Source organism: Labeo rohita, chromosome 23 (genome assembly GCF_022985175.1).
Source record: "Labeo rohita strain BAU-BD-2019 chromosome 23, IGBB_LRoh.1.0, whole genome shotgun sequence".
NCBI lineage: Eukaryota > Metazoa > Chordata > Actinopteri > Cypriniformes > Cyprinidae > Labeo > Labeo rohita.
Window position 1 is genome coordinate 6,866,040 of NC_066891.1, and position 13,594 is coordinate 6,879,633.

Consider the following 13,594-nt stretch of genomic DNA (forward strand, 5'->3'; position numbering starts at 1 on the left):
TATTCTATAAATGCATATACAACATCAGTACATATTTTATCTTTAATCCAAATCTGGATCAGATTCTACTGAGAGCCACAAAATGAGAAAGCTATAGAGCCTGTAGTAAACCAAGCCCAAAACTGCCTGTCTTCAGCATCTTGGGGTTTTACAAGATTGCTGATCAGCCAGACTTGAAGACACAATCATTCCAGTGTCTGTCTTCCGTTAGTGAGCGAGTGGGTGTAATAAAGAACTGTGAACACTATATACTGCTGTCTTGTTAGCGGAATATGTCTGTTCCTGTTCCGTCTCACTGAGTCACATTTTATTTCTTGAATAATTCACATTTTATAAGAGACATGAGAGGGCAGAACCAGACGCAAAGTGCCGAATGCATAATTTCACCAAGTGATTCACGGTAATGCATGTCTCGTTCTCAATCAAACTGATAATTACAATGATTAAGTGAATGCAAATAGATTACCTAACAGCTGAATATGGAGGCGCTGCATGTTCTTTGTCAACTAAAAGAGCTTAGGTAGAATTCATCTAGATCAGATATAACAGTATTTCACCAAAAACAAAATACAAATGTATTCTTTTACCCAGACAGCAGTGCATTTTCATTAGCGAAAATTACTGAGTTCGTTTAGCAGTTATGTGTACGAGGTCATGGCAAAGCGCCTGCTGTTGTTTTCTGATTTGGAACATAGTCCAAGTCCCCTCATTTTGGAGCTGGTGTGCAGCAGCTGTCTGTCGTCTATCTCTAGAGAGCCGTGGATCAGAACCAATTCTAGCTTGCGGCAAATACAAGAGCACTTGACCGTTATCTGAACCACACAGGTATTGCCTACAGTGCAGAGCACCTAAACCGATCCTCCCCACCAATTTTATTTCAGCACGCCAATTCTGCAGCCCTAACAATCCTGCCAATACGCTCCATTATACAGAGGGAAATAAACATTAGGGGCGGCAAGTGCCATCCTATGTAAATCCCACAGTGTGCTGAGCAGAAATTATAAGTGCACCATAAAACCCATTGCCTGACACCTGGGTCCATGGTTGGAGGTAATGCAAAATTACATTAGAGAAAAGATATAGTTTTATGCACAAATGCAATGCTAAATGGAGCACACAAACCGTGAATCACATCATTCACTTAAACCCGTTCAGAAAGCTCGAAATGTCAAGTGTCAAACCCAAATAACAGCGATTAATGTCTGTCCTTGAGTTAACATGCAATGACGCAGGCAGCATTAGCGTGTGACCTTTCAATTTACGGTTTTCTAGCAGTGTATTGAAGGTATAAACAAGTTACTTTCTGCTCCCAAACACAATGCCTAGCAAGGTCCATAATTACACTTCCCCAAAGCGCAATGTGTTTCTGAAACCGTGTTTCATCTTATAAGCGAATTCGCAGCTAGGCAGCTTCCTACGCTGTCAAATTAGTCTAAAAAATCCTTCCCTAGCGAGCCGGTTTGATGTCTGTGTCTGAGAGCGTCTGGGAACGGACTGCAGAATTTGGTGTAGACACAATGTTCCTGAATGTTGCGTAACACAACCCGATCAAAGCTGTAAACCTCATAACTCAAACCCTGCTTTCAGACTCTCATTCTTCAGTGCTCTGGTGTGATTTTATAAGCAGATGGGCTAACACATTACTCAGGGAGAGAGAGAGACAGACAATCAGGATAAAAGATAAATGCAAAACTTATAGTGGCTGAAAAAGTATTTGGACACTCTCCTGTTGTGTTTGTATCAGTTTGACCAACATTTAATTTTCAAACCACCTGAAACACTGTTTAAACTATTTCTGTCATGACAGCTTTCTGAAAATTTAGCATGGTAATACACATGGCAATGTTAATGTGTTTGATCTTGGCAGAATAGATCTGATGCACACATAACATACACTCTTAATAATGCTACATTCTAGTCATGACAAAAAAAAATAGTGTTGCATTTCAACAAATTGCATAGAAACCAATGTACCTGTAGGTACTGTTTTTAATCTACAACAGAAGTTGTTTAACAGGAGGGTTACAGGTGTAGAAATGTCATTGCATTGCACACACTACATGAAAACTTGAGGCCATTATAAACAGCCATCTGCAAACAACCTTGAACATCTGGCCTTGAAAAATAGCAAGCAGGCATCTTGCATAAATAATGCAAGCCTTTAAGTGCCGCCTCTATCTATCCCATCATAAATGACAGCGCGCTCGGTGCAAGAAATGATCAAGACATCCATTTATACGGAGGAGCCAAGTGGGCAAAGGCGCACAGCACCATTTCAATAACTTCTATGCCTCAGCCACCTGTGCCTGAGGATAAGAGCACCTATCGAAAGATTTTTCGCACCTCCTATTTTGGAAGGGCTTCAAAAAACAGCCCTGTTTGCTGACATTCATATGAAAGCGATTTATAGGAGCTTCCTCTTTTGGCAGTCAATGCACAATGGGCCTCAGCCCAGTCTGCTGCTCTCAATTACTGACAGTGGCTCTGTTTTCTCCAAGGACTCACAGTCAGACAGTTTGGAAAGAATTAAAGTTATCTGCCAATTAAAAAAGTGAAAATTTTCCAGTATCTAGTATTGAATCGAGTATCTATATGTATCGGGAACACTAAGAATTGTGTGCTTTGATTATAAATATAAATATTTGATCATGAAGATTTAAGCTTCACATTACAGCAGCTATTTCTTAGCTCATGAAAGTACATTTCCCAGCACTGCAAATTACAGATGGTAAAAACATAAGGACAAATTATCATAACAGACTTCAGATTCGCTTATACACATTGTGTTTGGCTTTGTAGCAGTTCAAACAGTTTTCATGCTGTCTTCAAAGCCATTCATTGGTATTCATTGGTAAGAAATGAAAATGATCAATGAACTTAATTAAATTGAGGGAGACTCTTACACAAATAACACTTTCTCAATCTCAAATAATTGGTTAGAATGGATTTTTTTTTCCAGTCTTGCTGCATAAGCTTTGATGAAGTTTGTCAAGCTACTAGATAAAATTGTGTCCAAGTCAACTTAACAGTTTATGTGACAATATTACTGCCAAGAGTTTTCACTCACAGTTACATTCATTCGTTCAGTAACTTTGATTTTACAGCAGACAGGGATGTTTAGCCAACCCATGATAATAAAATAATAAAAGTTACTGATTACATTACTGCATTTACAGTTGAAGTCAAAAGTTTGTATACTCCTCGCAGAATCTGCAAAATGTTAATTATTTTACCAAAATAAGAGGTATCATGCAAAATGTAAATTATATAAAATATAGTCCACAAGGGAAAATATTAGTTGAATTTATAAAAACAACCCGTTCTAAAAGTTTACATACACTTGATTCTTAATACTGTGTTGAATGATCCTGAATGATCCACAGCTTTTTTTTTTTTTTTTTTGGTTTAATGCTAGTTGTTCATGAGTTCCTTGTTTGTCCTGAACAGTTAAACTGCCCACTGTTCTGAATATTCCACTATTACAGAAGGTTCAAACGCTCACTGATGCTTCAGAAGGAAACACGATGCATTAAAGGGGTCATCGGATGCTCATTTTCCACAAGTTGATATGATTCCTTAGGGTCTTAATGAAAAGTCTGTAATATACTTTGTTTAAAAACAACACCCTTTTTACCTTGTCAAAATGAGCTCTGCAAAAAATCACCCCATTCTGATGGATTGTTCCTTTAAATGCAAATGAGCTCTGCTTGCTCCGCCCCTCTCTTCTCTCTGTGGGGTGACGAGCCTGTTTACTTTAGCTGCATTTAGCACGTTTCGCCGCAAAACTTGCTAACTAGCAAGTTATTAGGAAAGGTAATTGCAGAGATCCATAAAAAACCCTTATACTCACGTCTGCTATAGGGAAAGCTGGATCACAAATGATTTGTGTGAACATAGACGCATTTATGTAGATCGGGAGGCGCATTCCCTTCACAAACGTAATCCACTGCATCTTCAGAGGCTCAGATGTTGGGAGTAAACGACGACCACTATGTTCATTATTACATCTAGCATCACAACACCTCAATCGCTCAATCAGAGATATTCTTGTCTAACTTACATCCCTGCTCCGGCATCGAAACAATGGAGGTCGGACTGTTACAGCTGATCTGAGGTAAGATGCTCATGTCAATCCACTATCATGGGAGCGGCCTCTGTCGGTGTGACGTTATACCAACATGCATCTGAGAATGGCTCGATTTGAAAAAGGGGATATTATTTTTACAGATTAATTAAAAACCACTGCATGGATTTTTATCATTATAGGGTAGATGTGTACATACACTGCCAACACACATTAATGTTCAAACAACATTAAAGTGAACTTTGCATCCGATGACCCTTTTAACAGCCGGGGGTGTAAAAAAACTTTTGAACTAAATGAGGATGTGTACATTTTTCTTATTTTGCCTAAATACCATATTTTTTATTAATTTAGATCGGCCCTTCAAAAGCTACAGAAGATACTTACATGTTCCCCAGAAAACAAAATAAGTTAAATTGACCCTGAACTTCAAAAGTTTTCAACCCCTGGCTTTTAATGCATTGTGTTTTCTTCTGAAGCATCAGTGAGCATTTGAACCTTATGTAATAGTCCCTCAGTTGTCCTCAGTGTGAAAAGATGGATCTCAAAATCATACTGGCATTGATGGAAAGGGTTCAAAAACACAAAAATGCTGAAAAACCAAACAATTTGTAGGACCTAAAGGATTTTTCTGAAGAACAGTGGGCAGTTTAACTGTTCAGGACAAACAAGAAACTCATGAACAACTATCGCTAAACCAAAAAAAAACACACAGGTGTGGATGATTCAAGTAACAACAGTATCAAGAATCAAGTATATGTAAACTTTTGAACAGGGTCATTTTTATAAATTCCACTATTATTTTGTCTTGTGGACTATATGTAAATGTCTTTTATGTGAAATATCTTATTCAGGTAAGTACTAAATACAAAATACCATGCATTTTGTATGATCCCTCTTATTTTGGTAAAATAACTAACAATAACTAACATTTTGCAGATTCTGCATGGTGTACGTTAACTTTTGACCTCAACTCTATATAAAGCCGAAAATACATAAAGATAGTATTATAATGTATTATAACTGTGGTTATAATTATTCTTAAGATCATACAATGCATTATAAAGTGCATTACAAGGCATAATTAATGCATTAGACCTACATTTATAATGCATTATATATAAAGGGTTTAAGGTAGGGTGTTAATAAAACATTTAAATTGATTGCATGTAAAATGCAGTGACAAAACATTGAGTTGCGTTCTATTTTTAATTAAGCAAATGGAGCAAATGGCAAAAATCCATGTTTAAGTGTCCCTCCATCCGGTTCCAAGGATCTGACATGTCAGCCTGCGGGAGACATCTGACTAAAGCGACACTTAAAAGGTCAACAGATTTATTCAGAGGACACGTTCGTCAGCGGCGCGAGGAAAGTTTGGCAACAGGAAAGAAATGTGACTATTTCATAACCTGGTTAATGAAGGATGAATGTGGCTTTGAGCTGTTCCAGTGAGAATATTGTGTATTCCTGTGTCTTGATAAATTCAGTTGCATTATGAAACGCCTCTCTAAGCAAAGCTGAAGGACAGAATATCATGAAATAATAAAGGTTTCTCCCGCCTCATTAACTCAATCATCTCGTCGGTATGGGAGAGAGCTCGCTGTGCTGCTGAATCTGTAAAGAATTATTATTGGGTTTTTATCTGTTTATTTATGTGCAGAAAAAACCTGAGCGCTTTATCAGAGTGTGTAGTTGAATCAAGACAGAGAGGTTATGTTTGATTTCCTGTGCATCTCAAATAGACTGTGGCCTTTAAAAAAAAAGCGGGTGTGCTGTAAACCTTGACTGAATGTTACAGACTTTTTTAATAACAAAAAAAATGACAAGAGAATACATAGATGGCTATAAACTAACAGAATATAATTAATATTAATAATTTAGCTTATATTATACCAAAGGACCTCAAACAAACTTTTGCTGCAAGATCGTACATGGTTAACAAGAGCACTTCATTATTGACCAATTTATAGTTTACAGACTCTAAAAAATGCTGGGTTATTTTTTTTTAACCCAAATGCTGGGTTCAGCCCATTGGGTCATTTTATTGAATTATTTTTTATATTTTTACCCAGGTGCTGGGTTATTTTTTACCCAAATGCTGGGTTCAACTTCTTGGGTCATTTTATTGGGTTATTATATTTTTAATAGCCCTTTAACACCTCACAAATCTCACAAAAAAAAGTTTATATATCACAATTCTGAGTTTCTGTTTTATTATTATTCATTAAAAAAAATATATTTTATTTCATGGCTGGAACAGGCTTCCCTATGTTATAGACAACCCACTGACTGAAAGTAGTTTCACACATGCCTAGTTTGCATAGGAGCAAGTTTGTTAATTAGTGCGTGTATTAAGTGAATGTCCTCCAGTCATATGATTTCTCCTCCTATGAGGGGGATTGCAAACTTTTTGGCCCTAGGTCTCGTTGCTGCTTCGCTGCCAGTGAGATCAACCCAGAGGCAGCTGGAGCTTTTTGATAAAGGTTGTTTGCCTGCATTTCAAAGTCATCCCGATCTTTCTCTCGGAAACACATAAAGGGTTTAAGAGCTGCGTGTCTCAAAACAGCAATCAGAGAAATGTCTGAGAGCTATTGCCAGAGGTAGAAAATGTTCTGCAAAGATCTTATTGGAAAGAGACATGTTATTGCATCAGCTGAGGTGCTGGTGCAGGATTTCACCCAGAGGAGGAGCAAGTCATAAGGTTCAATCCAACATATTGCTTTCATAGGAAAGTAATAAAACAAGCCCAGCAATAAGGTAAGGAAGGATTACATAATGATAAAGTACACATATAATCTACTAATTAGGGTCTATTCCCAAATGTTGGTGCCTCATGATGGATGCATCTGTCTGATACATGATCCTGTTATATAACCCCATTGCAGCCTCAGACTAAAGTAATACATTTATTTCATACTAAGTATAGTTCTATTATTAAATCTATTATGATTATAAAAATTATGATTAAACTTTATTACTAGTACTACTTGAGCACAATGCACATTTCTTAATATTAAGCCTAAAATGTGTTTTAATGTCACTGATCTTTAAATGCAAGATATTTAAAGTCTACCAGATGCATACTTGCAATATTTCCACTTTAGCACAATCAAATATACTTAAGTGTATCTTTAGTTGGAGTTCAGTAGTATTTCCGTACAACTAAAGTGCATTAAGTACAAAATTATTCCAGTTTAGTATACCAAAAGTACAATTGCAAGGTAATTTAATTAAGTACATAAATATGTAACTATTTCTGCTTAGCATGAAATAAATGTATTTCAAATAATTTACACTAGGGTAAAAATGGAAATGGTGAGTTTATATCTCACAACTTATAATAAACTGCGACTAATCATAATTGCAACAATTTTTTTGTAAGTGCAACAGCTTACACTTTTACAATTAAACTTTTTACAATTTTTTATTTTATTATAATTTGTTTGTATTTATTTTAATTATTTTTAATCACACTTTTTAGTTTGTACTCTGATTTGAAAACTAGAGTCCATGGACTGGATTTGTTCAAAAGAAAGAAAGAAAGAAAGAGTTTCTTGAAGAGAGATGTGCCATTACTTGGTGTTAAAACAATTTTTACCCAGAAATCAGTACATTTAAATTTTAAATTAAAAAAAAAAAAAAAAAAAAAAAAAAAAGAACAGCAAGAAACATTTAATTAAACATGAAAGTAGAAAGTCTGAAACAGTTATATAAAGACACCTTTATATTTTCATATTTAAAGATCCATTTATATTGGATCTTATTTTGGAGCATTAAAAAAAATATTAATCTATTCATTTACTTATTTTACAATAACAATAATAATAACAATCTCAACACTGTCTTTGGCAGAGCTGCCTTTGAATTGGTTTCATTATTGATCAATTTTTGTAATATTGATTTTGTAATATTTTATAACATTGAGTTATTGAAGGGGATTGAATCTGCATTGGATTAAAGAGATAGTTCACCCAAAAATGAAAATCACCCCATCATTAACTGACCCTAAAGCCATCCTAGGTGTATATGACTTTATTCTTTCAGACAAATACAAAAAGAAAGCGTTATATTAAAAAATGTTCTCTTCCAAGGTTTATAATAGCAGTGAATGGGTGTTGAGATTTTAAAGTCCAATAAAGTGTATCCATCTATCCTAAAAAGTACTCCACATGGCTCCGGGGGTTAACAAAGGCCTTATGAAGTGAATCGATGCATTTGTGTAAGAAAAATATCCATATTTAAAACTTTATAAACCATAATCTCTAGCTTCCGCTGTCATACGCACATTTATGAGAGAGTAGTGTTCCAGCGGATGACATAGGATGTAGATATAAGCGTCAGAGGATTTCGATATAAGCCAAGAGGAGACTGGTTTTCCTGTGCTGTAATCAAAACTTGGTTTTTGCGAGACTAGCATATTCCAACCAGAATTTATGCAACGCCTACGTCCTACGTCATCCGCTTTAATGCCACTCTCTAGTGTATTCTCTCACTTTAGTGTCGAGATTGCGGTTTCTACGTTTTAAATATGGATATTTTTCTTACACAACAAATTAATTCACTTCCGAAGGCCTTTATTATGTACCCGGAGCCGTGTGGAGCACTTTTACGATGGATAAATGCACTTTATCGGATTTCAAAATCTCAACACCCATTCACTGCCATTATAAAGCTTGGAAGAGCCAGGACATTTTTGAATATAACTCAGATTGCATTCGTCTGAAAGAAGAAATTCATATAGACCTACACTCAAAAAAACTGGGTCATTTAATTGGGTTATTTTTTATTATTTTCACCCAGGTGCTGGGTTATTTTCTTTTTAACCCAAATGCTATGTTCAACTTTGGGTCATTCTGGGTTATTTTTAATATTTTTTTTACCCAGGTTTTGGGTAGTTTTTTCTGCAACTTTTCCTGTCTCTGAAAAAACAACCCAGCTGCTGAGTTACAGTCATAGTGCAGGCTTTTTTGAGACCTCTCGGAGAGAGCTGTTCTCAGCACAGCCAATTTGGTGCACAGGGGGCAGCCGTGGCCTAATGGTTAAGGAGTCGGGCTTGCAACTGAAAGGTTGCGGGTTCGAGTCCCAGGTCCGACAAATTCTGAGTATGGGTCACCATATTTGGCCACACATCCTTTCCTTTTTCAGCGAAATAAAGCGAAAAGCATCCCTTCACCGGCTCAGATTTTGGCGACACACCAGCATGAGAATCAGCGTTATTTAGCTAAAAAGTGATTACAGAGAACAGTTGGATACACTAAAATTAAAATCCTACTTTTAAATGTTACATTTTTTATGTCTAACAAGTTCAATGTATGTAATATTATAAACTATGTTGTATTCACCCAAATAAATAAAATTTGTCTTGTATTTTGTCCATGTGTTCTTAAATAAATGTTTATATTTTGATTTTTGCTGGTGCCGCCAGTATTTCTGTGTGTGTTTGCATTCCAGTCCATTTTAAACCAGCAATATAATAATTTTTAAACAACAGTTGATTTGAATAAAATAAACCAACATGTTTGGTATAAATATTTAACCCTAACAGCTGGGTCAAAATAACCTAGCATGTGTTCTGTCCAATAGTTACCCAGTGCTAGGTTGCCAAATAACCCAAGTTGGGTTGTTTTTAACCCAGCATTTTTTAGAGTGTAGGTTGTCTTGAGGGTGAGTAAATCATGGGGTATTTTTCATTTTGACTAAACTATCCCTTTAAATTCACTATTGTCTTTCGAGCTGCTTTATACCTGGATAGAATTAGAAAGAGCCCTTTTACATCATAAATCAAAGTCATTTTATAATCTTGAAATTTCAACACTGCTATTTAACCGTTTATTCATGTAAAGCTGCTCAGAAACAATCTGTATAAAGTGCTATATAAATAAATGTGACTTCACTTGACTTGACGATCGCTCTGGGCAAGACTTTCCACAAATGCAATCATTTCAAATTCATATCTGACACAGTCTACGATCGCCAGCTGGCCTGCGAATCCACTGACGTAAATTTCAGCATTAGAGAGCTAATTATGAGCTTGATAGTGTGAAACAGAGGGTCTGCTCTAAACTGGCCCCTGTTGTGCTAATATCCTCAATTATCCTGCTAACATTAGTGACACTGATGTCGCATTTTAAATGTCAGCACTTGAGCAAAGAGCCAAACAATTATTCAGCGCTGAGTCAGAATGACCTCACAGACCCTGCCAACAACAAATCCTCCAATCAAACAATTCTGGGCCAAATGATTTAGAATTAGTGATACTTGCTACGGCAAACAACACTTACTCTATTGCTCAAACTTTGGGAGTGGAGTTTGTGGAAATCCCTAATCTTAAATATTACATTTAGGTGCACAGCTCATCTTGCGCTGTTTATTTTTTCATGCAGTTTGGTGAAGAGAGATGTGCTGTTATTCAGATTTATGATCACACATCTAAAAATAATAGGTTATATAGGTCAATTTCATGTTTTCTTTAATGCTACATCTCATATTTATAAGCAAACGAACCTGCCTTATTCTCTCTATTTTTCCGTGAGTTAAATTTTAATGTTGATGCTAAAACTTGCAATGGTATCAACATCAAAGATCTTGCTTTGATCTGTAAAAAAAACTCTCACCGCATAAAAGTTTCTCCTCAACGTGTTCTCTGTGCAAAGAATTGCAGAGAAACACATGAGCAAAGAGAATATTTTGGATGAAAACACTAAAATATTCAAGTCACACAGACTCTACTGGCTCAGATAACAGTGCAGATGTTGGCCGGTCTTACTGGGAGGACTGTCAGAGAATAATATCTTCCCTCCACCATAAAATACACATGGTCATAACGGCGTGCGACTACTGTTTCTGAAAGGTCATGCAAAATTCAGCGCCTCTTTATTTGCGAGTGTCAGTGCACACGGGTCTCTTGGGATGGCTTGTGTTGGAAGTATATTGCTCTGTAACACTAATAACAGTTAAGCTGTTTTAGCTCAGACTTTATGGATCAGCGTGGAGAAGTTATTTGGCCTGATTTATGATGGCGTTGCATAACAATTGCAATGCAGGCAATCTAATTTCCTGCAGGCGTTTGTGTGTTAGAATTGCATTTTGTTCCTTTTGAATCTATTTAAATGAAGATCTAAAGTTCACACGATAACATTCGCTAGCCTTTTATTTACATAATTTGACATATTTTCAGATAGGAAGTAATTTCAAAGACATCTTTTTGGAACTTCTTTGGAAAGCATGCACAATGACCAAGAAAATGTTCAATATATATATAGATAGATAGATATACACACTACCAAAAGTTTTTGAACAGTAAGATTTTTAATGTTTTTATTTTATTTTTTTTAAGTCTCTTCTGCTCACCAAGCCTGCATTTATTTGATCCAAAAAAATGTTACATATTTTCACTATTTAAATAACAGTTTCTATTTAAATACATTTTAAAATGTGATTTATTCCTTTAGTGTCACATGATCATTCAGAAATCATTCTAATAAGCTGATTTGCTGCTCAGGAAACATTATTATTATTATTATTATTCTTTGCATTCTTTGCATTTACCATTCAAAAGCCTGGAGTCAGTACATTTTTTATTTTTTTTTTTTGGAAAAGAAATGACAGAAATTAATACTGTTACTTAGCAAGAATGCTTTAAATTGATCAAAAATGATGATAAAGGCATTTATAATATTACAAAAGATTTCTATTTCAGATAAATGATGTTCTTCTGAACATTCTATTCATCAAAGAAACCTGAAAAAAATCTACTCAGCTGTTTTCAACATAATAATAAAATAATAATAATAATAATAATAAAATGTTTTTGAATGGCAAATCAGAATATTAGAATGGTTTCTGAAGGATCACGTGAATGGAGTAATGATGCTAACAATTCAGCTTTAAAAACACAGGAATAAATAAAATTGTAAAATATATTCAAATAGAAAACGGTTATTTTAAAAAGTTATTTTAATTTTTTTTTTTTTTTTTTGACTTTTGACTGGTAATGTATATGTGTGTGTGTGTAAGAAATTAATTTTAATGTAAAACAATAAATGCTGTTCTTTTGAACTTTCTGTTCACCAATTAATCCTGGAATTTTTTTTCCCCACAAAACTATTAAGCTGCACAAAACTGTTTTCAACAGCAAATCAGCATATTAGAATCACTTCTGAAAGATCACATGACACTGAAGACTGGAGTAATGATGCTGAAAATTCAGCTTTGCATCACAGAAATAAATTACATTTTTAAATACATTCAAATAGAAAACAGCTATTTGAAATTGTAATATTATTTCACAATATTCATGCATTTTTGATCAAACAAGTCTTGGAGACCATAAAAAAACTTCTCTCAAAAAAACTTTTGAACGATAGTGTACCTTTTTATACTTGTCAGACACAACAGCTTTGTATCATCTTCATCTGGAAGCATTTTTTAGCAAATATTGATACGCATTTAATGAACCAACACATGTAATTCAATTGCTATTTTTAATCAATTGAAAGCCTAACTTAGTTTTCGAAATCACCTTCAGTTCTGTACTTTCTTGCCAGGTTTGTTCAGGAAATCAATCAGCTTTGTCCTATTTGACAATTTGTTTAAAGATCTCAATAAATCCACCTTTATTTAGTGGATAACCGCTGTCAAAGCTTTGCTTAACCCAAATTTGAATGGAGCAAACATCTTTGCTCTGTAACTATTTACACAAATATTTCTCAGGAATTAACTATTTATGATTGAGCCTTAAGGGAATTTGATCTGGCACAGTGTGTGTTTAGAAGTAATAATGCAGAATCCAGCGCTGCTGTTCAAGGGAAGAGAACAGTGCTGCTGAGGAATACAAATGCAAGACTCTCTCTCTTTATCTCTCGCTTTTAAACACACACACACACACACACACCTGAAACAGGGTTGTCATCCCTTTTATCGCCCTCTCTCACTGTATGAGCCTGAAAGATGGCTCATTGATCCTGTACGTCCCGGCCCGGAACACCTAGCTCCCCTCAGTGCCTCCAGGGGAGGCTATTAACACTTTCATTGAGGCTTATAGGAGAGAAGTAACACCCCTCACTCCCATTATTCTGTCACTCTCACACTTGAACCCACACTCACTTTTTCTAACAGTCAGAGAGTTAGAAGTGAGATTACACTTGCAGTATCCCATCCCAGGAACAAAATGGTGTCCATCACAGCCACTAAATGTCCAGATCGGGATGTCAATCTGTCATATACCTGGACACATAAATACTACCGTTCGAAAGTCTGGGGTCAGAAAGTTTTGAGGCTTTTGAAAGAAGTATCGTGTTCACCAAGGCTGCATTTATTAGATTAAAATACAGTAAAACTCAATAATAATGTGAAATATTATTGCGATTTAAATGAACTCTTTTCTACTTTAATATATTTTAAAATGTAATTTATTCCTGTGAAGCAAAGCTGAATTTTTAGCACCATTACTCCAGTCATCAGTGTCACATGATCCTTCAGAAATCATTCTAATATGCTGATTTGCTGCTC